The sequence below is a fragment of the Mytilus galloprovincialis genome, chromosome 6 (genome assembly GCF_965363235.1).
Source record: "Mytilus galloprovincialis chromosome 6, xbMytGall1.hap1.1, whole genome shotgun sequence".
Classification (NCBI taxonomy): domain Eukaryota; kingdom Metazoa; phylum Mollusca; class Bivalvia; order Mytilida; family Mytilidae; genus Mytilus; species Mytilus galloprovincialis.
This window is the reverse complement of record NC_134843.1, coordinates 32122540-32149072: the sequence shown is the minus strand read 5'-3', so window position 1 is coordinate 32149072 and position 26533 is coordinate 32122540. Positions and strand designations below refer to the sequence as shown.

The 26533-nt window shown below is 31.5% G+C and overlaps 1 long non-coding RNA gene across 1 annotated transcript; it reads left to right on the top strand.

Annotated features, from left to right (window-relative positions):
* Positions 1–23133: 23133 nt before the first annotated feature.
* LOC143078087 (uncharacterized) lies at positions 23134–25869 on the top strand. The gene is made up of 4 exons (XR_012979044.1): positions 23134–23234; positions 23643–23888; positions 24534–24779; positions 25330–25869. It is a non-coding gene; the product is annotated as an uncharacterized LOC143078087 (long non-coding RNA).
* Positions 25870–26533: the final 664 nt, after the last annotated feature.

Here is a 26533-nt window from a genome sequence, read left to right as displayed (position 1 = left end):
TATATCTAATTATATCGTGGGGTAATGTATTATTTTGATAACGTACATATATTTTATAGAACGGCTGTATTCTGTTTTGGTAGTCTATTATTATAGTTATCGCACCATTCTGTACCGAAATATTTATGCAGAACATTAATCGAGATTTTCTTGTGATACAATATTCTTCGAAACATCACAAAACATACATTCGAAAGAAGTAATTTACGATTATGGGTTTGTACCAGGTTTGTAATGTATAGATAACATTAGGTACATTATTTCTATTTCAAAGTAGATGTTGTTTCTTTTCACACTTCGACAAATTTTCTAATCAGACTTTGATGTTTCTAGTTTTACCCTAACAACTTATAGTGTTAAGGTCCAAGTAGAAAGGTGTTTCGGTTTTGACAAGAATTAAATAATCCATTGTCATCCTACATTTCCAGTAGTTGTTTTGAAATAACCAGACAACTTTATTTTAACGACTTTATCACTCCTGTGCTGTTTTCGATTATGAGGCTATCAATTGTTAAAAACATTTTGCTAAACAGTGTAAAATCAGTTTTGAATACACGTAAAAATGCAATATCTTATTGAAATTATGACGATACTGTATGTCATACTTACCTGCGGAAGGTGAGTCAGAATAAGCTGTCTATCGATGCATGTGGTGTAGGGAAAACGGTAGTATTTACTTTCACGGCATTCAATAGGTTGCTCTTTTGTGTACCCAAGACAGGTGAAATGAAGACAAACTTAGTGTGATTTGATTGGACACATGTATATTATATGTAATGAATTGAATTATTTCCTGATTAGAGGATAATTGAAGCATACAAAATTATACTAATAAATTGAAAACAAGTAAGAATGAATTTTTGTTGAATTTTAAAAAGTTTGTATTTTTCCCATTAACTGCGTACAGAAAAAATGTAAATATCCGGTACCCCCCAACTTCACTTGCCGGTTTCATTGGAAATTGGTCATGCCCATATTCCAATGTTGTTTTAAAGATGTATAGTGAATGTACCTCAGCTGTGGGTGATCAGAGGCATAGAGTTCTTGTTTTAAAGTACATAAAATTTAGAAATGTTAGTATTGTCGCCTATGGGAAAATAAATACTACCGTTTTCCCTGTAAGATAAAAAATAAAATTAAACAAAAACCGATTCTAACGAAAAATTCAAAACGGAAAGACCTTTATCAAAAGTTTAAACGATGTGAAAACAACTGTCATATTCCTGACTTGAAAAAGGCATGTACTGCTGTTTAAAATAATTCGAATGAGTATATACGAAAAATGAAAATATATCACCAACGGAACAAGATCTCAGAATTCAAATTAAATATGTATGTATTGTAGGATTGAAATCTGCAGTGAATTCTAATTATGAATTAAAGATATCAATTACAGACTAATGTATTATATATTATATATACAAACAAGTCTAAATTGAAAACAGCGTTCAAACCTATGATTGTGATGGATAAAAACCGCAGTTTTTATACGTCTACATGCAAAACAAATTTCGTGGTAGAGGGGTCTAAATACAGCACAAACAACATTTTCCAATAAAAAAACAAAAAAAGTGAAACAGTATATTTTAACAAAACACATTTGACCAGCGGATGTTTTTAAACCCTGCTGACTGCCATTGGTGATTGCCATTTAAAAAATCCCCAGATGTAACAAAATGGATCTTAATTATTTATTTAATACCAAACAGAAAACAATAAATTCCGGAAAAGATGGTATACCACAAACATTAGTACACCATATCCGGATTTCGACAATTAATGTCTCTCTAGTTATGTTAGGAATCGAAACGATATTTAGAAGGCGATATGATTTACCTCAAATTGGTTGCTGCTCACAAGGAAGCTATTAAACCAAGAGTTCCAAATGGTGAAGTTGAAATCATCCCTTCGTAAATTTTACGGACGCCATCACGAGTTGGTTGACCGTTATGGAATAACCGTTTCACAAATGATATGGGATATGTTCCTTACGTCGTAACCACAATCCCCTTCCCTTTCATGAATGTGAGCTACCGAATTAGACTATTTACCGGATTTGTTATCACATAAGCAACACGACGGGTGCCACATGTGGAGCAAGATCTGCTTACCCTTCCGGAGCACCTGAGATCACCCCTAGTTTTTTGGTGGGGTTCGTGTTGTTTATTCTTTAGTTTTCTATGTTGTGCCGTGTGTGCTGTTGTTTGTTTGTCCTTTTCACTTTTAGCCATGGCGTTGTCAGTTTGTTTTAGATTTATGAGTTTGACTGTCCCTGTGGTATCTTTCGTCCCTCTTTTACCTCAACTTAGAACAGACTCTTAAATTTTGTAAGAGTCATACATATATAAAGAAACAAAAATACGTATAATATTAATTTGCATTTGTTAGTTTAAACTGATGCAGCTGCCAATAGTGCATTTAAGAGACCCACATAGTTTTCTATATATTCTATCTTAAAATAAGGGAGGAGTGATTATATATGAACTACCTCTACATTTGCTGTTTTGGTGGAGACAGATCAGATTTATTAGTTTTTAATTCTGTCAATCAATATTAATAATAATTGATTATTTATATACATATAATATTTAATTGCCATTTTATGTTTAAGCTTATGCAGATGCAAATATTGCATTAAAGAAACCCACAAAGCTTTCGTCTGTATTTGGGACATTTAACTCGTCATATGCCCTTGATGGAGATTATGCATATAGATCAGTTCATGGGGTTTTTATATGCGCGCATTCAGAAATTGTAGCTAATCAGCAGTCATGGTGGGCAGTCGATCTTCAAAATGTTTATGTCATTAATGAAGTAGATATTTTTGGACGTACAGATTGTTGCGGTGAGTTGTATTATGTTCTTGGGTTTACTATATGATACAAATAAAGCACGTTTTATTAATATATAAATATTACAAATGCATGTCTGTATCGCTTTGAAGTTTTAAATACAGGTAATAGTAGTATACCGCTATCAAAAACGTGAAAATCAACTAAAACCTCCGAAATCAGATAAAATCTTTTGAAAATTGTCTGATTATAGATTAATCATGTGCTATGCATAAGTGCCGATAAATAAAGGCATACCGTTGTTCGAATAACTGATTGCTCGTTTAGCGTAATAGGATTTTCAGAAGTATAGTATTTGAACTAACATACATGTATCATCTTCTACCCAATTATTATGAAACATGATATTTTGAAGTTAGACAAATCTGCGAATGATATATTTATAAGTAGTACATTACATTAAAAGTAACATCTGCCTAAATACAGATTTTTAATAATCATAACTAAAAGTAAATTTCCACCAGTAGGGTTCAATTTGACGTTAAATGTTTACGATATGTCCAATTTATAAAATCTAAGAAATAATTCATGCAAGCCATAGATTTCTTTGAAATTTTCATATGGCCTGGGTTGTTATATTCGAATTTTATCGCTAGCGTTATTGAGGGATAAAATGAACAAATATAACGGCCCTGGCCATGTGAAAATTTCCAACAAATCTATGGCTTGAATGAAAAATTTCGATTCTAGTAGGACAAAATGATAATTTTGGGGGAAAAAGCAAAGGTAGGATTTCAGGGTGTATGCCTGTTAATTTTGATCCCTGTATGATACAGGCTACACATTTCCAATAAATATAATGCTTGTTTGAATCATTCCTTAAATCGCCACTATAACGTATTGGTCAGTTCTTATTATTCTAAACCCATTTATAATAATAATTCGTTGTCCTTTATTTACTGTCAAACCCACAGATGGTATATCGTAACTAAGTAGTGTGTCGCCATGTCGACTTTCTGCAATCCATGAATGTGCGAATAAGGCAATTGAATAGAAAATGAAACAACATGTACCTCAGAACTATTATCCGAATTTAGAGCGTACACGTAATAGAATAATCTTCAGTTTGAGAGTTTTCATGCGTATGTCGTCATGTTTTGACGTCGTCATGTTTTGACAAGAAGTTAATGCGCCAATGCAAGATAATGCATTTTATTTTGATCTTCTATAGTTTTTAAGGTCTTATGCATTATCCTTTTTTGTTATGCATTATAATGAAAATAACGATTATGTAGTTTCTTTTTCAATTTCAATTTGAACTCAACGAAATCCATACAGTGTTTACATGGTTACGATACTTGTTGACTTACGTGGACGGTAAATAGTAACAGCCATTATATGAGTCTGAGCTATGTATAGATATATCGAAAATTTTATCACGCTGTTGTTTAAAAAGCATAGAATCAGTTATTCGAAAGGGGACCATGTATAACACGAAAATTATTTGTATATTTAGAAATAAAATGTAAAATAAAACAGAGGCGAATGATAACAAAGTGTCATTCAAACTCATAAGTCGAAAAATAAACTATTCTGAATAAAACAACATCATGGCAAGAATAAAACACAAAAAGACAAACAACAGTATACAAAACCTTCATAGAAAACTTAAGATTGACCTGTACTTAAGTTCACAGCTAGCCTCAATGAAAAACTTTATTTCGCATTATTCGACAAATAAGTTATTAAAGAAATAAAAAATGCATGGTATTCAGACATTGTTAAAGAAACAAGCATATAAAAGACATGAGAAATATTGAAACCATTTCGTTATCTCAACCCATATGAAAAATAAAATAAAAGAAGAAATGTACGACTCCAGCATCTCTCCGCGTTTCCGCCCCGTGGAATGCAAAAGGATAGTTACTGCATATATATCTACTAGTGTCTTAAAACCATATGAAACTTTTGACGAAAAAACAGCATAGATACTTTTTCGGATATGTTTTTTTTTAACAAGTCTTAAACTTGCCTTATATGTTATGTGTATAATTTGTTTGGGTGTTTTAGTTACTTTTTTTTATTTCGAAAAATTCAAAATGTTTGTACAGGAAAAACAAAATATTGTGCGATTGTAAATAATATTACCGTACGATAACACCTTTTTTTATTAAATTGTTATAGTTTAAACAATACTGTCGGAACTCTTTAGCTGCTTATTTGATAAATAGTGTTTAATGTTCAATATTCAGTTAAAGTTTTGTTGAAAGTTTCACATGTTAAACGTAATTCTGTTTGATGTATTTACTTTTCAATATCTGTGTAAGTCACAAGTAAAACACGACCATAACATGAAGGTAAATGATAACATTTACAGAGTAAGTGTTAACGCACCAGATTCTCATTTCGACAATTATAGTATTTTCAGTGATGCTTTAAAAGCGAATTAAATCCAAAAAAAATAACCAAATATAAATCCGAACCCGGACAACAAATCAGAACTTTTCAATAGGAAGACACAACAATGACAGACAAAATCCGTATTTCCATTCCATGGCTACTGGACCCGGTATATATTTAGGACTAACAGTTCAACAGAAGAAGTATGGACCTATTGTTAGTAATACCATTAATGGTATCAATTTAACTGCATCAGATGCACACTTCGACAACTGATTTATCACAAGTGATGCTCGAGGCCAAACTATTTGAAATTCCAAAACCTTAACAAATGTTGAAGAGCTGATAAAACGAAAAAAGTACTTGAAGTAAAACCAGTTCCTTCTATTCGGAACACTTCACTGACAGCTGGAAATTGTTAAAGACGACCCCCATACATACCTTATTGTGTGAATATTTGGCTAGCGTTGAAACAGTCCTATTGTAGAATTTCAGTTACAATTACATACTCAGGTTTAATATTTATTTTATTCTCAGCTCACCAACTCAATAACTTTGATGTTGAAATAATTTTCCCAACATGTACATGCAATCATTGGAATAATCTAGAGGAAGGAGATAAAATTAATTGTCACTATCAGGCAACAGAAAGTCAGAGAATCACGGTAAAATGCCCTCCTAATACTAAAGGAAGGTATGTTAGGATTAAACGCAGGGATACGGGATACTTAACCATTTGTGAAATAGAAGTGTATGGAAATCTAGTAAACAGCCTCCATGAATCAGGTAGAATAATTGATTTAATTCATAGTTACATTTTTATTATTTTGGATACATTTTAAGTTGAAGACTGTAATCTACTTTAAGCATGTAACTTTAGGAGTAAGTCCACTGGCAAGTCTAAAAAAAAGTCTGAATTAGGTGACACGAGTTTCTGTAATTGTACAATAATTGTTAAATCAATTGAGCAAAAGCTGTCATAGTAAGATAAAAAATGTAACAAAAATACCGAACTCCGAGGAAAATTCAAAACGGAAAGTCCCTAATCAAATGGCAAAATCAAAAGCTCAAACACATCAAACGAATGGATAAAAACTGTCGTATTCCTGAATTTTCCTATGCAGAAATGAGTGATTAAACCTGGTTTTAAAGCTAGCCAAAACTCTGACTTGTATGACAGTCGTATGAAATTCTAATATATTGACTACAATGTGTGAACAAAAGAAACAGACGAAAAAACAAAAGGCATATAAATGAAGCAAATTAGCACATATTAATTACCATTGTACAGTAACACAATGACGGAATGTATAGGTACCGAGCCACGTCACATGGGTATTACCAAAAATATACTAAACAGTAAAAGTAATATTTTACAAAGATAAAAAAAAAAAAGAATACTATAAAACATTATTAAGATGATAATCAAAGTAAGTACCTTGAATTTATATATTTCAAGACCATCGTTTATTTTTTGTGTTATTAGTTGATTCAATACATAATATATATCAACATAGTCTTGCTATCTTCCGTTGAATTCCGTAGAAGAAGGCCGCGACGTTCTTAAACATATCCCTGGTTCATCAACTTTCTGCTCAGATTCTTGTGACGTTTTACAAATTGTGAGTACTTAAATACCAAATGAGTTGGGAATGGCATAGCTCATATGGAGGCGACCTTGGTATATATTGCTACTAATTTGGGGAAAACGATTAACATACAAAAAAAATGTGTCCACAGGAACATACATACTTATTGTGATGAAATGATAGAAGTTTGTCAGCTTCTTTATCTCTGTAAACGGACTTCCGCAATGGAATCTGTAACTTATTTGAAGTTTCAATTGATTGTTGTGGTTTCATGTTGTAAAATGATTGACCGAGGATGATGTTCGATGTTCAATATAATCTAACAGATTCATGTTTAATTTATTGACTGAGAAACAGTCTTTAATTTATATATTACTTTTGCATATATATAAATAGTGAACGTTTGAAAATGATATTGAGCTTGATGTTACTATTTTTGGAAACGATATTGATTCGATGTTACTGATATTAGTTCCCTACCGAAGTCGAAGGGGAATAAGGGTTTGCACTCCAACCGTCTGAATGTCTGTCTGTTTGTTTGTCCGTCTGTCTGTTTGTTCATCTCTCTGTCCAGCAAATTAGTTTTCTAGGGTTTTTTCCATGCTTGAAGATTTTGATTTGATTTTTGGTGTATTGTTCAACATGACAAGTTACAGGTCAAGTTCAATATTCACGATTTTAGCTTTTTTCTTTGTTCAATGAAAGCCCTTTCCCTAGAATTATTTTTTTTACAAACTACTTATTAATTACTAGACTTCTGGTCAAAGGGAACTAACTCATTTGTTTTAAAAATTGTTTGAAGCATTTTTTTGGTAGGTTTGTCTGTTTTTTTATTCTCTATAAACTAATTTTCTGAATGCTTTATATTAAAAAAACATGGATGAAGTGAACTCTTTTATTTAGATAATAATCCATTTTTGATAAAGAATATATTTTATGTAAGAAATACTTCAATATTCACGAGTTTAGCTGTTCTTTTCGTTTAGGTAAAGACCTTCCAGAATTGAAGGCATAGATTTGTTTGAAATTTATAAATGACCTCGGCCATGATATCTGAATTTATCCGGAGTGTTAGCGAGGGATGAAATTAACAAATATCATCGCTCGGGGCATGTGTAAATTCACTAAAATAATGAGTTTTCCACACTTTTTTGTCATTCTTGAACATATTGATAAGATAAGTAGAATATACATCATGACAAGTTACAGATCAAGTTTGTATTTTGTTGCAGTCTGATGATTTTGTGCAGAGTTATGGTCTTGGAAATAAAACAAAATCACTTAAATAGTCAGTTTTCAACAGATTTTTACGTCACGACTGAAGATATTGACTTGATATTTTTATGTAGTTAAATAAACCATGATAAGTTATAGATCAAGTAAGAATTTCGTTCCATTACAATGAATTTTAACCGTTAGTGGACTACGTATTGTCATGCGATACTCTCAGAATGTTTGTTTGAAATGATATTGACTCAATGTTTCTAGAAATGTTTTTAATTCGATGTTAATATTTTTATTAACATGGACACAGTGTAGATACTATTCTGTAAGCTATCCGAAGTCGCGATTTTCGAAGCGAGAACTTTTTGGATCACATTTTGAATTTGATGGATATACTAAATTAAACGATCATCAGTTGATCATCTGTACATTGCTTAATGATTAATTCAGCTGACATCGATATTCTCAAATGGTTTAGAATTAAATTCAGCACATTCGTTATTCGTATCTTTGCCTTAATCAATAGATTTTCAAGTGCATCACTAAGAAAAATCAGTCGATGGACATAAAAATAATCTTTTACCCTCTTAGTGTACAAAATAACGTAAAAACCAGACTTAATTAACTAAATGAAGTATATTTCAAGTGGTACAAGTTTCAACCAGATCTTTGAAGCCAAAAATAAGAAAATTACACTTGTTTGAATTTCTCACTGTACGATCAGTCTTGCTTGTATATTTTGAAACTGTATGATCAGTCTTTATTTCACTGTCTTCTGGTGGTGATTTCAAAGTTGTTTACGATACATAAGAAGGTGACATTTTTCTAAATAACACAATATATTTCAATAAATTCACATCCTGAAAACTTATGAAACATGTTTTAGCTTGATAAGCTGTATTCGACTTATTACATTAAGTATAAGGATGTTTAAATGTTGTTAAAATAAGAAGAAGGTTTGTTGTATATATAAGTTTCAGAAATGTCCTCCGTTATACTTAAAATTGTACTAACACACAGATTTAATTGTATATAAAAATGCATGTATTTACACACATTCGAGGCCGTACTGTAGCCTATAATTGATCACAGTGTCTTCACTTTGTTTTGGATGTAGAACTGTCTCTTTGACACTCAATTGCACACCACATTGTAAAGCGGGGGTTAACAGTGATAATGAAGTCTGTCTTTCCGTTCGTCCGTTGGAACGGTACAATATGTTTCGCCGGTTTTGTAAGCGCATCTCCTCATAAACCACTTAATACACATTGGGGGTTCCAGCCATTTTTAAATGGAGAGGGTTCCAATCCAGGAGAAAAGGGGATTCCAAATACGTGTTCCCATACAAATGCATTGATAGTTAGAAAGGGTTTGAAACTGCCGGATTGCTTTTCAGGTATTTGATTTTAAATAAGACTGACGAACAAAAAAAAATTATTTTGCCGTCTACAAAAATCATCCGAAATATATTTGTATTATCTGATGAAAGAAATTACACGTTATAGTTCCCTGGACAGTTAATAATATCACATAGACACGTATATACCTTCAAATTGCCGTTGAATTTTTTTTCAAAATCACGACTGGTCATACAGTCAAAAAATCTGAAATCGCTTCTAGAATACAGTCAGTTCTAGCCTGATCGTACAGTAATTTATTTTGGGATCCTCAAGAAAAACATATTTTTTTATTGAAAATACGAATATTCTACTTAAAAACGAAAAGAATATTGAAACAGTATATATTTAACTGTAAACTGATGCAAATATTTGCAATAAAAGATTATTTGCTTTGTACTACGAGAGCAAAATTGTCCATCGATTTCACTTTTTTCTATTAAGTTGTTGTGATGCACACGTATATTTTATATTCTAATGCATGTTTTTGTTACAGTTACTCATATTTATAATGCTATACATATCTTGAAGATGTTCAAAGTACTTTATAGATATATGATGAGAAAAGTCACCGTAGGCAAAACCATCCTGATAGCCAGTTGGAAATCATTGCTTCGAAAATCGCGACTTCCGGATAGCGTACAGAATAGTATCTACACTGTGATGGAGTCAATATCATTTTTAAATATAGTGAAAAAAGAAAAATAATAAATTACAAATCACGTGATTACGTAAACAAATGAGAAACCCGAAACATATAATTAAATAAAACTATGTTTTTATACTTTCACGGTGACTAAAAACAATATGTAATATAATGAACATTATACTGTGGAATAACGAAATGAATGAATAACAATGTGAACGGTATATTAAATTAAGTATACTAGATAATTTGATAAGATAAAACCTGTTTTTATGAATTTTGATTGTAAAAAATTACTTTAGTTTATGATTTATCATAAGTGTAAAGTCATTCTTGTTGTCTTTAGTGAATATTTCCCCATTGGCAACATAGTATGTCCTTATATCTTTATGGTGATTAATAGCTGTGTGTACTGACGGGTGTATTTTTATGGAGCGGACTGAAAACCCAATATTGTAGCAAACTTTTTAAAATATTATATAGATATAGGAAGATGTGGTGTGAGTGCCAATGAGACACATCTCCATCCAAATAAAAATAAAAAAAGCCACATGTACATATATAATTAGGTTTAAAACAAAGTTAATTTTTCTATTTAAGGTTTGGGAACCACTATCTTTGCATGTGGGAAAATCGGATACGGATATTTCGGTCCTGTTTTAAGCTCATCTGTAATGAAAAGTAAAATTCAGTGTACAAGTACGTGCATCACGAAGACTTTGTGTTCTGCTGCAGAGTATGACCAGAACACAAACGTATGTACACTGAAAGAAGAATGTCTTAATGGAACGGAGTCATCTTTGTACCCAGACAACAACAAACAAGTGTTTCTTATTCAATAGGATTGTTAAGTGGAGACAATTTATGTTGATTTTTGGCATTAATAAAGATATCAAGTATCAGCAAATAATGACGTCATATAAACATAAAAGTTATATCGCAACAATCTTTTGCAGTACAACTGATAACAAACTGCTATATTTTCAAGTTAAATATAACGTTTCTTGAGATGCAATGATATTTTCAGGTTATTAGATATGAGTATCCAAAACCAAATAAAGTGTTCGAGTCTAAAATACAGCTTCGGACACACACGTAAAGCAGACATCGGGAAGTAATATGAAGTACAAGTTACCCTACATACAATAGAAATATCGTTTTACTCATTAATGTTAACTTACCTTAACTTATATATCGATTAAAAGCTAAGTAGACAAACAATATATAAAATATTTTAATATCAATATCATATTTTTTTTTTATTATTTTTCTTTTTGAAATATTTTATTTGGTTTCCCAATCAACAAAGGAATTTATTATGTTTTATAATAGTTGTTCTTCTTCTGGTTTCTTTTCTCCTTGTCATATTCTACATCTTTTGACATTGACATATACATAATATCCAGCAAGAAGGTGTATTAACATACGACGGTGTTCCGAATATCATCGGGACCTTTATTTAACATTGACATATACATAATGTCTGGCAGGAAGGTGTATTAACATACGACGGTGTTTCGAATATCATCAGGACCTTTATTTGACATTGACATATACATAATGTCTGGCAAGAAGGTGTATTAACATGCGACGGTGTTTCGAATATCATCGGGACCTTTATTTGACATTGACATATACTTAATGTCTGGCAGGAAAGTGTATTAACATACCACAGTGTGAGGAATATCATTAAGACCTTTTTTTGACATTGTCATATACATAATGTCTGGCCGGAAGGTGTATTAACAGACGGCAGTGTTTCGAATATCATCGGGACCTTTTTTTGACATTGACATATACATAATGTCTGGCAGGAAGGTTTATTAATATACGACGGTGTTTCGAATATCATCGGGACCTTTATTTGACATTGACATATACATAATGTCTGGCAAGAAGGTGTATTAACATACGACGGTGTTTCGAATATCATCGGGACCTTTATTTGACATTGACATATACATAATGTCTGGCAAGAAGGTGTATTAACATACGACGGTGTTTCGAATATCATCGGGACCTTTATTAGACATTGACATATACATAATGTCTGGCAGGAAGGTGTATTAACATACCACGGTGTGTATAATATCATCGGGACCGTTATTTGACATTGACATATACATAATGTATAAAATTATAAGTCTGGTACCTTTGATCACTATAAAATTACATGATAAAATAGTATCGTGATTTTATTATTTAGTTTCGAAATGTAATATAATAGCATTTAGAAAATAAATGATATGTGGAAATCTACGTTTGCTTTAACCTCGCCGTTCGGAATATTGCATTGAAAACATTCAGCAAACTGATTTGCAATTTTCCTAAAGAGTATTAAATATGATTATTTTTGAATGATGCCGTTCATGTGTACATCCAGAAAAAGCTGACACACTAAGCTATCAGCAGTCGACCTGATGAATTTTCACACACAATCAGCGCATAATAAGTACAAATTTGAATTTTGTTTTCATCTAAATAAGTTTCAATACAAAAGCATTTTATATAAATTATTTAGTGATTTCATATACAACACATTAACAGTGAATTGCATTATCCTACTACACAAATGAGATATGCTTTGCTTTTAGATATGATACGTTCCTATAAGTTGGCTCGACGGTTTGTTAATTTATCATGCTTAATATATTGAATGGATTGATGAGTAAGAATAATATCCAAATCCTCAAAACATGTTTATGTTTTTCTGTATGTATGAATAATTTTATAAATATTTATATTTAAGGAATAAATTTGTTTGTATTGTGACTTTATTTTCTTTATTTTTGGGCGTATGAGACGTGTAAAGTATTTCTGTTAATATTTTGCAAAACAATCGTTCTAAAACACCAGTATTAGCCTTTAAATACAGGTAACGAAATATCTTTATATGGCCATGTTAACCTAGACAGGATTTCGTTTGCAATTACATGGCATCCTAGTCAGTTTTTGATATTGGTCGGGAACAGGTTTTACAAAATCTTGGCAATAAAAGAAATACATTATTCGTTTTGTCATTTAACTGATATACAGATGACATTTCTTTCCTTCGGATACTAGTAACTTTAATTATTTGGTTTCGATACCTTGTTTCGTGTGTCTGATCTGTCAAAAGTAATTTCTCTATTATCATTCTCTCAATTTGTGTATGTTATCTTTGCAAATATTAACCTTAAAGCAGAATCGAAGCGGGAATCATATGATACATGTTACAGCTAGAAAGGTGAGGCATGATAAGGTTAGGCATGATGAGGCAATTGCATAAGAGCTGCTGACACGAAGTATGAAATTGCTGCATATTCAAATGGTATACATTTGTGTTTTTGTAACCACCCGATATAAGTTTTACTTCCAATTTCCGGACAAGATGAATTTTAGTAATCTTCATACATCATTATTATTGTATTGGTCAAGTAGATATGCATAATTTGTGCAATGAAAGAGTATACGAATGCTTTGCTTTAAAGATATTGTAAAGACGGAAGTCTACAAATAACAGGTTTGTTTTAAAAGCGAGCAAAATTCTACACTTTTACTATTATATCTAAAACAATTTAAACTAAAGATCATAAACGGCTTTTTCTGAAAATTAAATATATTAACAGAGGAATTGATTTCATTCATGTTTCAAGTGTATTCTATGGCTCTACTTTAAAATCTTTTATACCTCGAGCTCTATATTGTGATAAAACAGAACAACCTGTTATTTCGTTTACATAAATAAAACAGCAGGAGTTTGATTTTTCATTATGCGTCACTAACTGCAGACGTGAGTACGATCCAAATGTCCATGTTTTTACGCGGACATCAATGTCGTTCAAGACCGAGAGGTTAAAAACTTTTTTAAAAAGGACCACGATATCGTCCTTTATCGAAAATAGATTGGAAACAGTTTCATCGGGTCACAAAAGACGCTCTTAGATCAATTGGTGTAAACAGAAAAAATCTGATGAAAAACATATGGATTCGTACTTGAATAAATGTATGATTGTTGTCGATATTCGAATATCCCATTCTGAAAATAAATAAGAAATAAATTATAATTAAAAAGAGTAGCTATTTCTAGAATAAGAAACAAACTTCAGCTGAATATGTGGTATTGGCTTTGCTCATTGCTGATGATCGTACGATGATATATAGCTATTTATTTCTATGTCACTCGGTCTTTTGAGAAGAGTTGTCTCATTTAAAATCAAACCACATTTACTCTTATATTCAAGTACTCGCAAACCAATTTGTGTTTGTACCGCCAGAATATTAAATAATCATATCATACCCTCATCGCTGCTTTAAAAAGAGGGAGAAAAATACCAGAAGGACATTAACTCATAGATCGAAGTCAAACTGACAACCCAATGGCTTAAAAGGAAAAAAACAAGTAAAAGTATAAAAGATACAACATAGAAAACTAAATATTAAGCAACATGAACTCCCACAAAAAACTTGGGATGATCTCCGGTGATCCAGAAGGGTAAACAGATCCTGCTCCACATGTGGCACTCGTCGTATAATCTCTTCTGGATATTATGAATGTCCCTTCTTGTATTGGTTGCCTCAACTAAACAAAACAAAACTAAGAAAAGACATCGTTTCCTCTGTGCCTCTAGTAAGTATTCAACAACATATGTTTCAGTATTTAACTAGTTTCTCGATTACTTTCAAAGAACTTATAATTAACGTTTGTAATAATACATATATAAAATTTTGAAATTAAAGATTAAAGATGTAAAAATATATTTGGATGTTTTAGTGATTACGTAATTCGTTCAATTACTGGTCCTTTTGATTCTGTTGTCAGTTTTTAATTTCCAACCCTTGACACTACACTTTTTAAGTTAATCAGTCTCATAACTAGATTCTGGAAAAGCTGAATAGTTTAATTAGTACAATAAACAGGTCAATTACAGCCATTATCAATCAATTATATTTTGCAATGTATAAACAGATTCAGATTCAACATTTTAATAACAATTAATTAGTAGTAATAATAATAAGATAGATTGCAGTTCAAAACAACTCAGGTTTATGTAATCATGTTTCTTTTCAATTACAATCATATTATTACCTGCTGATTACCACCTTTTGTATGGATTTTTTATTTTTTGTATTTAAGCATGCATGTCATTTTCTTCTTTTTTATAGTTTATTCTTATATTGGGCTGTTACTATATTTAAGTAGCTTTTGTATTAATACAGTGTTAAACTTATCGATATCGACTCCTTTTGATAAGCTTTTAATTATATATTATAGGATAAAATGCAATAATATGATCTCTGTAAAAGGTAAAATAACAATAAAATCAAACTCCAAAAAATTCCAAACGAAAAGTCCCTTAACATTTAAAAATCAAAACCCTAACACACCATACCAATGGAACACAAGTGTTCTATTCCAGACTTGGTACAAGCATTTCCTTATGTAGAAACTAGAATATAAAACTGGTTCAATAGCTAGTTAAACCTCTCACTACATAAAAGAAAACGACACTTTGTGTTACGACTGTATTCTTAAAGGAGTAGGTCCGGTAAGGACCGATTTTGGCCTCAAATTTCAGGTTCATCTGATGAAAGATTTTGACCACTTTTTAAACATTTAAGTGTCTTTTTCATTAGATCCAATTAATTTATGTGAAAGATGTTAACTAATTTAGTCATTAAAAACGATCCGATTCAAGCTCAAATATGAAAAATCTACCAAATAGGCCGAAAATTGTCATTTTTCAGATGGTTTTTGTCAAAAATGAAAGTGGCCGCATTCGTGTTCATCCTCAATCTTTATATATGTTATGTATTATCATCAAATACAACTTACATTTCAATATTTAGGATGAACACGAATGCGGCCACTTTCGTTTTACACGGAAACCGTCTAAAATTTAACTAAAATGCTAGAATTGTGAACATTTCAGTACTTTAGCATGACTTCATGGTGTTAATACCCGATATATGTGCATTGTATTGTCAAAAACCGCCCATTTGTTTGTGGCAGAAACATTCTACTATCAAATAAATAACTAAAAGTTTACATTTTAACAATTTTGTAAAACTGCTATATGTTGGGGCCAAAAACGGGTCTTACCGAACCTACTCCTTTTTAAAGAGATATTTTCACTATCAACAAGAAATTAATGAATGTTCAATGACCATTACGTTGTACTTACAAAAGTTTCCTTTTTTTAATGATGTTTACACGAAGAAAGTAAATAATCATTGTAAACTGAAATCGAAAGTGTCTTGTCTATTTCCAATTATTTTATAATTAACCACTGTTATAATTGGTTAACCAACTTAATATTTTAGAACGGTCGACATTTGTTTATAGAATTTTGTGCAGATTAAATGTTTAAAGTTCTCAGTTTAATAGATAATTAATTGTATTTAGAAGATTAATGGGGAAAAGACCCCTCCAACATATGACTGTTCCCACTCGCGAATATTTCAGCCCCACTGACCATGTTATTACTAGTGATCATTACATAATTTCCGAAAGGTTATCTCATGGTCTTAAGTTAAGGAGACCCCAAAAAAATAAGTTGTAATTGGAAAGATAACTTCAAAGTAATTTTTGAATCCATAGATGACTACACCAGAGTAGGGCTAAACGAGAAAAGTTGACTTTAAATGAGTGCCGATTTGACTAGATGCCGATTTAACCAGGTGGCGATTTGACTTATTCTATGGGTGCCGATTTGACCAGGTGCCGATTTGACTTGTACCAATCATTACAATGATTATTTGGACTAGCGAACGGACTTGATACTTAAGAAATAACTGGACTATTTGTCAGGTTTGGTCATAGCAGTCAGGTCTCTGATTAAACGTCAAATTTATAAGTTGAAAAACTTGTGAATGATATATTAAAGTTCGTTTTCAGAGACAAAGAAGCTGTGAAATGTCTATCGTCTCTTTAGAATAAATATGTTTATGGTGTTGTTCCTGTATAATATTGTCTCTATGTTATGAATTGTACTACCAGTATTACCAGTGTCTTGTACACGTGTCTTGAATCAATATCCTTGATGGCTTAAATGACCATTATATTACACATCACATCTTAGAAGTTACTTTGTTTGTACTTGATATTTAAGCCTCACAAAATGCAATGCAAACAACGGTTTACAGCCGGCTCATCTGCATGTTCTAGAAGGGAATTGTTCATTAACGGTCCGCAATTGCTATTCTATTACATAAGTACTATTTCTAAAATGGGTTGTCAACCCAGGAGTTAGTAAGAGGGGGTCCAAACATATTTCCTTTTCAAATTCATTGATCGTCCAAAAAAGGGGGATTCAAACCCAATACCCCCTAACCCCCAGATCTGCCATTTGGGATAGCAGTCAGGGAATTAGTTGGAGGTAGATTTAAGGGAATTGAGTGTCGGGCGGGAACCATGTGACGAGTGTAGTGCAAAAGGGATAATTTATGCTTGACCAAAAGGAAATGGTAAGGGGGAGGGAAGTTGGAATCATCCCATGTCACTTAATTACAGGGGTCAGTGTATTAAGTCACTAAAATAATTGAAGATTTTTTTTATTTTTTGTAGGATTCCTGCAATTACTTTACCCCGGCCAGATTAACAGTTCCGTTGAAAGTAGTACTTTTTAACTCTCAACCAAATTAAACATCAGACAAACTTAAAAAAAAGGTAAAGATTCAAGATTTCAGCCTTATCTTTATTTATACAACTGTGTTTTAGACGGACGAATTATTGTATACCGTTGTCTGACCATCTAAATCTGTCAGTCGTTAACACGTCATACAATAAATACAACCTGCTCTCATGATTTACCATAACACTTTCCAGGATCTTCCCAGTATCGTTATTTAAGGATTGCGTCTACATCCAGAAATTGTTTCTATGAATATATCTTATGGTTTTAAGTAACATAGAATGAAATTCAAAACAGTGTGGCTGTGGCCATTGATTGACACATTAAATTCATCCATTGACTGGGACAATTTAGTGAACGTTTGTATGTAACAACTACTGCTCACTATGTACTTTTTAAAGACACCTAAACTATGGGGTCACCAAAGGTTCTCAACACCTTAATAAAGTAATTCGAAAAACTAATCAGAAATAATACGATGTTTTGATTTATATCAATTATATAAATCAAAACATAAAGGTTTTTCCTGATTAATTTTTTGAATCATTTTATAATTAAAGGCGTTAAGAAACCTTTGGTGACCCCACAGTTTAAATGTCTATCGTAGGTACGTCGTGAACAGTGGTCGTTACAGACAAACGTTCACGTAAATTGTCCCAGTCAATGGATGAATTTAATGTGTCGATCAATGGCCACAGCCACATTGTTTTAATTTCATTCTACTATCCACACTGATCTGTTTCCACACTTGTTGAAATATAAATTAAAGGATTAGCGAAAAGTCAGATGATGCAACAATATATAATAGACGACAAAAGTATTACTCTTCGAAGATATAATACAAGTAACGTAGAAAACATAAGGACAACAGAAAAAACTGATGTAGGAAGTTTTTCCTGATTTTTTGCAAGTTATAATTCCCTGTCAAATGTGTACTCTGACGGATCGTCATGATACTAGCTGATAGGTATTGAATTACGCAACTATGTGTGTTATTTATCTTTGTATTTTATGCATAGACTTATCGTTATACAGTTAAATTGCTTTAGAATTTGGAGAAAGATATTATAGGATTTTATTGCGTTAATAAAATTGCTTGGGAATGTACTGCAAGCTTAATAAGACTGTAAATTCTAGAAAATTGTTATAGGTTGCAATTTGTAAATAGAGTTTTTTTAAGATGATGACTGAACAAAAGAAGAAATGTCAACACGGAAATGCTAACTGCGACGTCGTTCTTATAAGACATGTATTCTCGATATAAGAAAAGTGTAATATTGTATAACAATATACTTTCTGATTTGTATTAAAGAAAAAAGTAAACACAAGCTTTCTTCGAGAACTTAAATGTCAGAATTTGATTACAATTGATTGATAAGTTGGTTTTTAATTGTTATTGCTGATTAAAAGAAGGACGAAAGATATCAGAGGGAGAGTCAAACTCATAGATAGAAAATAAACTGACCACGCCATGGCTAAAAATAAAAAGACAAACATATAAATAATAGTACAAAAGACACAAAAACTAGCTATCAGTCACTGCAAGTAATCTAAAATCAGTACTTTGTGTCTTTAAAATTTTGTGAGTTGGCTTAAGGTAGATATGGAGAGTGAAGCCTTTTTCAACGTGTCGTTTTACAATTTGTAAATTTATTGTGCTTTTACACCACTGTTATTGCTCGTCAACATCTTTAAGGATGCCACATTATGTATGAGCCTGGACCATGTAAGGAACCTGCAATTCAGTTCTTGTCGTTTGCTGCTGTCTATCATTTTTGCTTTCGTTTATTTCTTAAATCGTTGGGTTTTTTTTTTCATTTGTCATTAAAGTAATATACCTTCCGTGAGTAAGACTTTTATAACTTACTCACGGTAGGTATAGTGTCCAGCTAGGATCGCGGTTGTTCGAGTGAATCTGTCCATTTTTATCGAGTGTAGATCGGGCTTTTTCGAGTGATAAAACATGCAATCAAGTTAATTAACTGATATTTCGTAATAATAATAGTTTTTTCACATGACTACCCATCTTATTTTGAATTCTTAACATGTTTTATGCAACAGAAAGCACAATTTCCTTCTATTTAACCAAAATATTCAGTGCTTAATATTTTCCAGGCTTTTATGGGAGCAAATGTGAAACTCTCCGTGTTTTTAAACAAATTTTAAAATCAAAAAAGGTATTCTTGACTTTAAAAAAATACTTTTCTAGTTTATAACTTTAATTTTATGAATGAAATTATCATAATATACTCTTTAAAAATCACACTATCATATTAATACGTTGATCAAAATTAACCTTTTTCAATTAAATGTAATTTTTCTGTTTGGAAAACGTTCTACCACAACTTTCCAGTATTAAATTAGAAATTATTGGACCCTTTATATAAATGTCTTTATAACATAGTGCTGGCGACTCATAGTCGTTTGAACTTCATTTCATGTTCCTTTTGTTGTCTTTTTGTCACAGAAAATAACAATTTTCGTGTTGAATCCTGGAATTTTTATACGGGACGTATTATGGTTTACCGTTGCCCGTTCGTCCGTCGTCAGCATGTCGAACAATATCTTCTTAACGCTCTAACCAATTTACATGAAACTTCGATGAATTGTTTATATCTATATCCCTTTTGAATTTTATAATTTAAGATTTTACGTATCCGTTTCACAAACTAGAGGCTCTCAAAATCATGTGTCGCTCACCTTGGTCTATATGCATCAGTGCATATTAAACAAAGGACAGAATTCATGACAAAAATCTCTGTTTTAGTGATGATGACTTGTTTGTATATATTACTATACAGAACATTCTTCCTGTTTACATTTGTCTCTATCTGTAATGAACTTGGTCCAGTTGTTTCAGAGGAGAATATTCTTGTAAAAGTTAACGGACGACGACAAAAGACAACGACGAACACCAAATGACGTGAAAAGCTCACTTGACCCTTTTTGGCCAGTTCAGCTAAAAGGGGGTTATTACATACATGATTGGGTGAACGGAGATTTTGTCTGTGCACATACAGATCACGTTGAAGATAAACAGGAATGGTGGTCAGTTGACCTTCAGGATGTTTATACTATTGATTATACATATATTTATGGACGGACAGACTGTTGTGGTAAGTAATGGATTACGCGTGAACTAATTCAGTTTCTTATCAGTATATAACCTAATAATAATAATAATAATATATTACCATTATGTTACACATTACGTTTATAAAATTTTGCATATCTTAATTTCAGGAGCACCTACGATCACCCCCAGTTTTTGGTGGGGTTCGTGTTGCTTAGTCTTTAGTTTTCCATGTTGTGTCTTGTATACTATTATGTGTCTGTTTGTCTTTTTCATGTTTATGTTGTTTTTCACCCCTCCTTTATTTGAGTCGTTTTCTGAGGTTTTTGTTAAACTTGAAAAAAGTATTACCCGAAATGCCGATCTCTAAGGAGAATTCAAATAGGGGAGTGCATTGAATTTTAAACGTCCGTTACAACTGTCAATTCAAATGCTAATCTATAGCAACCAATAGAACGAATAAGAATAAACTCTTTACAGAAAAAACTGTAATCCTTCACTTAATACATTTAAACTCAAATGTTTAAAGAAAAACACAACACAATCTTAATATGTTGTTGATATTACACTTTCATTATACTGATTTTGTGAATAGCTGTCACAAAAACTCGTTTATGATCATAGTCAACTTATTCCTATATATATTTTATTTTCAGTTGACACTCTAGCAAACTTTGATGTTGAAGTTATTTCGCCAGGTACATGTAATCGTTGGAATAATTTCGCAATTGGTAATATATTTCACTGTCAGTATCAACCTACAGGAGTTCAGCAAATCACTATAACTTGTCCACCTAACACAAGCGGACGGTTTGTCAGGATAAAACGACGTGATCTATTACCTTTAGTAATTTGTGAATTAGAAGTATATGGGAATCTAAGCAATAGCCATTTAGAGTCGGGTAATAATATTAATTAACTTCAAAAGTTATAGATATAAGACTCTCCATCCAAGTAACAATTTATAAAGTAAACCATTATAGTTTAGCTAAAAAGGGATTATTTTACAGTTTTCAAACAATGTTTTCATGACACTTTGGTGACTGGTTTTATAATTTAAGGTAACCTCCTTTTTTACTACTGGAAGTAATTAACGAGAGTTGATATCAAGCGATAGCCCATTCTCACAAGTTATTAAACCTAAATGTCTTATGGTCAACACTCTCATTGTGTTTTAAATTCCGCAAATCGTTTTGACTAGTATTTTGCACCGGAAATTACATTGTAGTAACCTTTGAAGGTCAAAAGTTACCTAACGAATATCCAATGGAACTGCCGTAATATAATCATCTTATACTGATGTATAAGCAAATCAAATTAACGCATATTTTCATATCACATTTTCGTATCACACCCCGTGTAGTGCGAAAAGTGAAATTTCTATTTATGCAAGAAATAGATAAAAAGTAGCAACCATGAGAAAATGAACTTTATTTTTTGAAAACGCTACAGGCGTATTATACGCCCATGGTGCAGCTGTTTCTTAAAAAAAACGCAGTTAGAAACCTGCTGGACAGCAGAGAAGAATGAGAAAAATTCTATGTGATAGAAACTATTTTACACAAAAACAAAAACATTAATCACTAAAAATTAAACATACACACACTTAATCCGACCAGTTTTTTATTCCCCTTGACAATATTTGAATTCAATTTCATACTGGTATACATTTTACAATGAAAGTAATAGTTTATCAGTTTAACATACTTTATGTTCGTATGTTACAATCCAAATTGTCTCTGCTTACATCAGATTATTAAAATCATGAATATATTCATTTTACTATACATGTAATTTATAACATGTGATAAACAACAATATACACAAATTAAGAATACTTGTTAGATTAATAAAATAAACCTTCAAAATGATTTTTGAAACGACCGAATTAAACCAATATTACATTGATATAAAACATATAAAGCTATATTCACAAAAGGAAGTATATATAAAACAATCACAATAGAAAAAAAATAATTTAAGGATTAAATCATACAATGATCTGTTTTTGTGAATTAGGTCACGGATTTTGTTTAAACCGACTATCATTTCCGTGGATCAGTTTTAAATTTGCAGACTTTGTCATTTACTACACGTAAACTCTTTTCAAAAATATATTGTCGAACACATTTAATTATCTATAAAAAACAGAATACGTATTTCATCAGTATCCACACGAAATGGTAAATCAGGAAGACTTTTAACTATACTGATTAAACGTATATCCTAGTGTAATTATTTCATTTACATAAGAGGCGGAAATTTCAAGGTGACATTTAAATCTCAAAAGTATAAATTAAACATATAAATGTTAATATACTGATGTCTCATTGGCTCTCATATCACATCTTCATATATCTATGTACATTGATGTATGATAAAACGATATTGATTATTTAAAACCTACTCGTAAAATAATATCAAATTATGTAGTGAAAACACCAGGTGGTCATGATGTACAAACATGTGTTAGGACTGTTTTATCTATATACTACAAGTGGTAATGTATTACTATAATGAAGCACATTGTATGTAAAATCTATTCTATTCTAAAAAACTTTATTTGAAGAAAAAATAATTTCTGTGTTTTTAATATTTAAGTATAAAATATAGACAAAATAGAAAGGATAATTGAAACGACAAATGTTCCAATGAGACAACAACGCCACCAATGATAAGAAAAGACTATTCACATTTAACTGATAAATTATATTATAAGCATAATAAAAATTATTATATTAATAATATTGATAATGACAATGACAAAACCCTCGGATGCGAAAAAAGGATAAAATACCTCACAAAACAAGCAAAATCCCAAAAAATATTTTTCTTATCTTTATCGGTAATGGTTGCATGATTCAGTGTTTAAACGTTTTGATGTCAAAGAGTATTTTGGTTTTTGAAGCCTTTTCAGTTGTAAACATTGCATTAAAGAAACCATCAGAGCTTTCTTCCATGTATGAGCCGCCACATTATGAATGTTGTGACTCGGACTATGCCGTTGATGGATACATACATGATTGGGTGAACGGAGATTTTTTCTGTGCACATACAGATCACGTTGAAGATAAACAGGAATGGTGGTCAGTTGACCTTCAGGATGTTTATACTATTGATTATACATATATTTATGGACGGACAGACTGTTGTGGTAAGTAATGGATTACGCGTGAACTAATTCAGTTTCTTATCAGTATATAACCTAATAATATATAATAATAATAATAATAATAATAATAATAATAATAATAATATATTACCATTCTGTTACACATTACGTTTATAGAATTTTGCATATCTTAATTTCCGGAGCACCTACGATCACCCCCAGTTTTTGGTGGGGTTCGTGTTGCTTAGTCTTTAGTTTTCTATGTTTTGTCTTGTATACTATTATGTGTCTGTTTGTCTTTTTCATGTTTATGTTGTTTTTCACCCCTCCTTTATTTGAGTCGTTTTCTGAGGTTTTTCTTAAACTTGAAAAAAGTATTACCCGAAATGCCGATCTCTAAGGAGAATTCAAATAGGGGAGTGCATTGAATTTTAAACGTCCGTTACAACTGTCAAATTCAAATGCTAATCTATAGCAACCAATAGAACGAATAAGAATAAACTCTTTACAGAAAAAACTGTCTTCCTTCACTTAATACATTTAAACTCAAATGTTTAAAGAAAAACACAACACAATCTTAATATGTTGTTGATATTACACTTTCATTATACTGATTTTGTGAATAGCTGTCACAAAAACTCGTTTATGATCATAGTCAACTTATTCCTATATATATTTTATTTTCAGTTGACACTCTAGCAAACTTTGATGTTGAAGTTATTTCGCCAGGTACATGTAATCGTTGGAATAATTTCGCAATTGGTAATATATTTCACTGTCAATATCAACCTACAGGAGTTCAGCAAATCACTTTAACTTGTCCACCTAACACAAGCGGACGGTTTGTCAGGATAAAACGACGTGATCTATTACCTTTAGTAATTTGTGAATTAGAAGTATATGGGAATCTAAGCAATAACCATTTAGAGTCAGGTAATAATATTAATTAACTTCAAAAGTTATAGATATAAGAAGATGTGGTATGAGTGCCAACGGGACAACTCTCCATCCAAGTAACAATTTATAAAGTAAACCATTATAGGTCAAGGTACGGCCTTCAACACGGAGCCTTGACTCACTTTGAACAGCAAGCTATATGGGCCCCAAAAATTACTAGTGGAAAACCATTAAAAAAAAACCAGTATGTCTGTTTTATTTGCAAGTGATTGATAACATGGCTTCTTTTTTTGCAGTGCAGAATGGAAAACAAAACGGGATTTGCTCTTAGAAGAAACATTCAAATAACACTTAATCATGTTTTGTGCATTTGACGCGAATTTCTGAATTAACCTTCATCGGGAATGCTGAAATTGAAAAATGTACAAGCGGGAATATCTACTACTTAAAAAAGGACGTAATATATGACAAACATGGGCTTACATGAAATGATCAAAACTATATTAGCCTGTCAACACTAACATTAGTTCTAACCCCCGATTCCGATCAAAATTGACTGGAAATGCCGGTTTATTTTATCTTTCAGGTTTGGAAAGCAAAACTAAAACTGCCTATGCCTGTGGTCATATCGGGTACAGGTACTTAGGTCCTGTCATATACACGTCTGTAGCACAAAGTAACATTGAGTGTACAACAATGTGCATCACCAAGACAGCCTGTACGGCAGCAGAATATGTCAAGAAAACAAATGTCTGTTTACTGAAAGGTAAAAGCCCGAATGGAACTCATCCATCTTTGCAACCAGACAGTGACAAAAATGTATTTTTTATTCAATAGAAAATTTGATGGAGGTCAATTTTGTTTAATTTCAATGGCGACGAATTTACGCTGTAAAAAAACATATAAGTTAAAACCAATTCAAAAAGAAACAACGGTCTGCTTTATGCACCAATCCAATAACGAAAAGTGAACAAGACAGACAGAAATATCACAAGTCGTTCTACGTTTTTTTATAACAAAACTTATAAACATTACTATTTTAAAAATACTCACTGCAATTATATGTAGATAATATGTATAATTGTACATTGTAAACCATATTAATAATAATATTTCAAAAACGTAACTTAAGGATGTTTGCTCCTCTATTTTTTGAATTTTTGCCAGATTTTTGGAATCCTCTGGTTTTATCCATGCATTGTCATTAACAGAAATGCCCACTAACCCTCACTTTTCTTTTCATAATTTTAAAACATTAAGTTTAAAGAGCCATATTTGAAATTTTATAAAATACTTGGGGTTTTTTTTTCATAGTTTTTGAAACGAAAAGGTGCCAATGTTAAATGTGTGAAAAATCTAGAAAGAAATTATTTCCCGTCAAATTTTCAATGGTTTATATCTCGAAAACAAGCACACGGACCCTCCATTTTTTTTTTTTTTTTTTTTTACCTTTTTAGTTTCGTTATTTATATACTATCAATTTATTACAGTCATTCAAAAAGCTTGTTATTTTCAAACAGAGTAGCGAACATCCTTAACCTGTTCAAGATAGAAAATGGTAGACAAAACACTTTTAATCAGAACTGTTTAAGCTTTTGAACTCACCATCATCGTAAAATGTATATCTTCATCGTGTGATTTTTTTTCTTAAACGTTTTTAACATATTAAATTAGTGTGCTACCACTTTGATCTGCTACTTGTGTTAACAAAATTATTGAAGCCGATACTTGTGTGTGATGCTGAACTCTCTTCAATCGATAAAAAATCCACGTCGAAATACAAGCAAAAT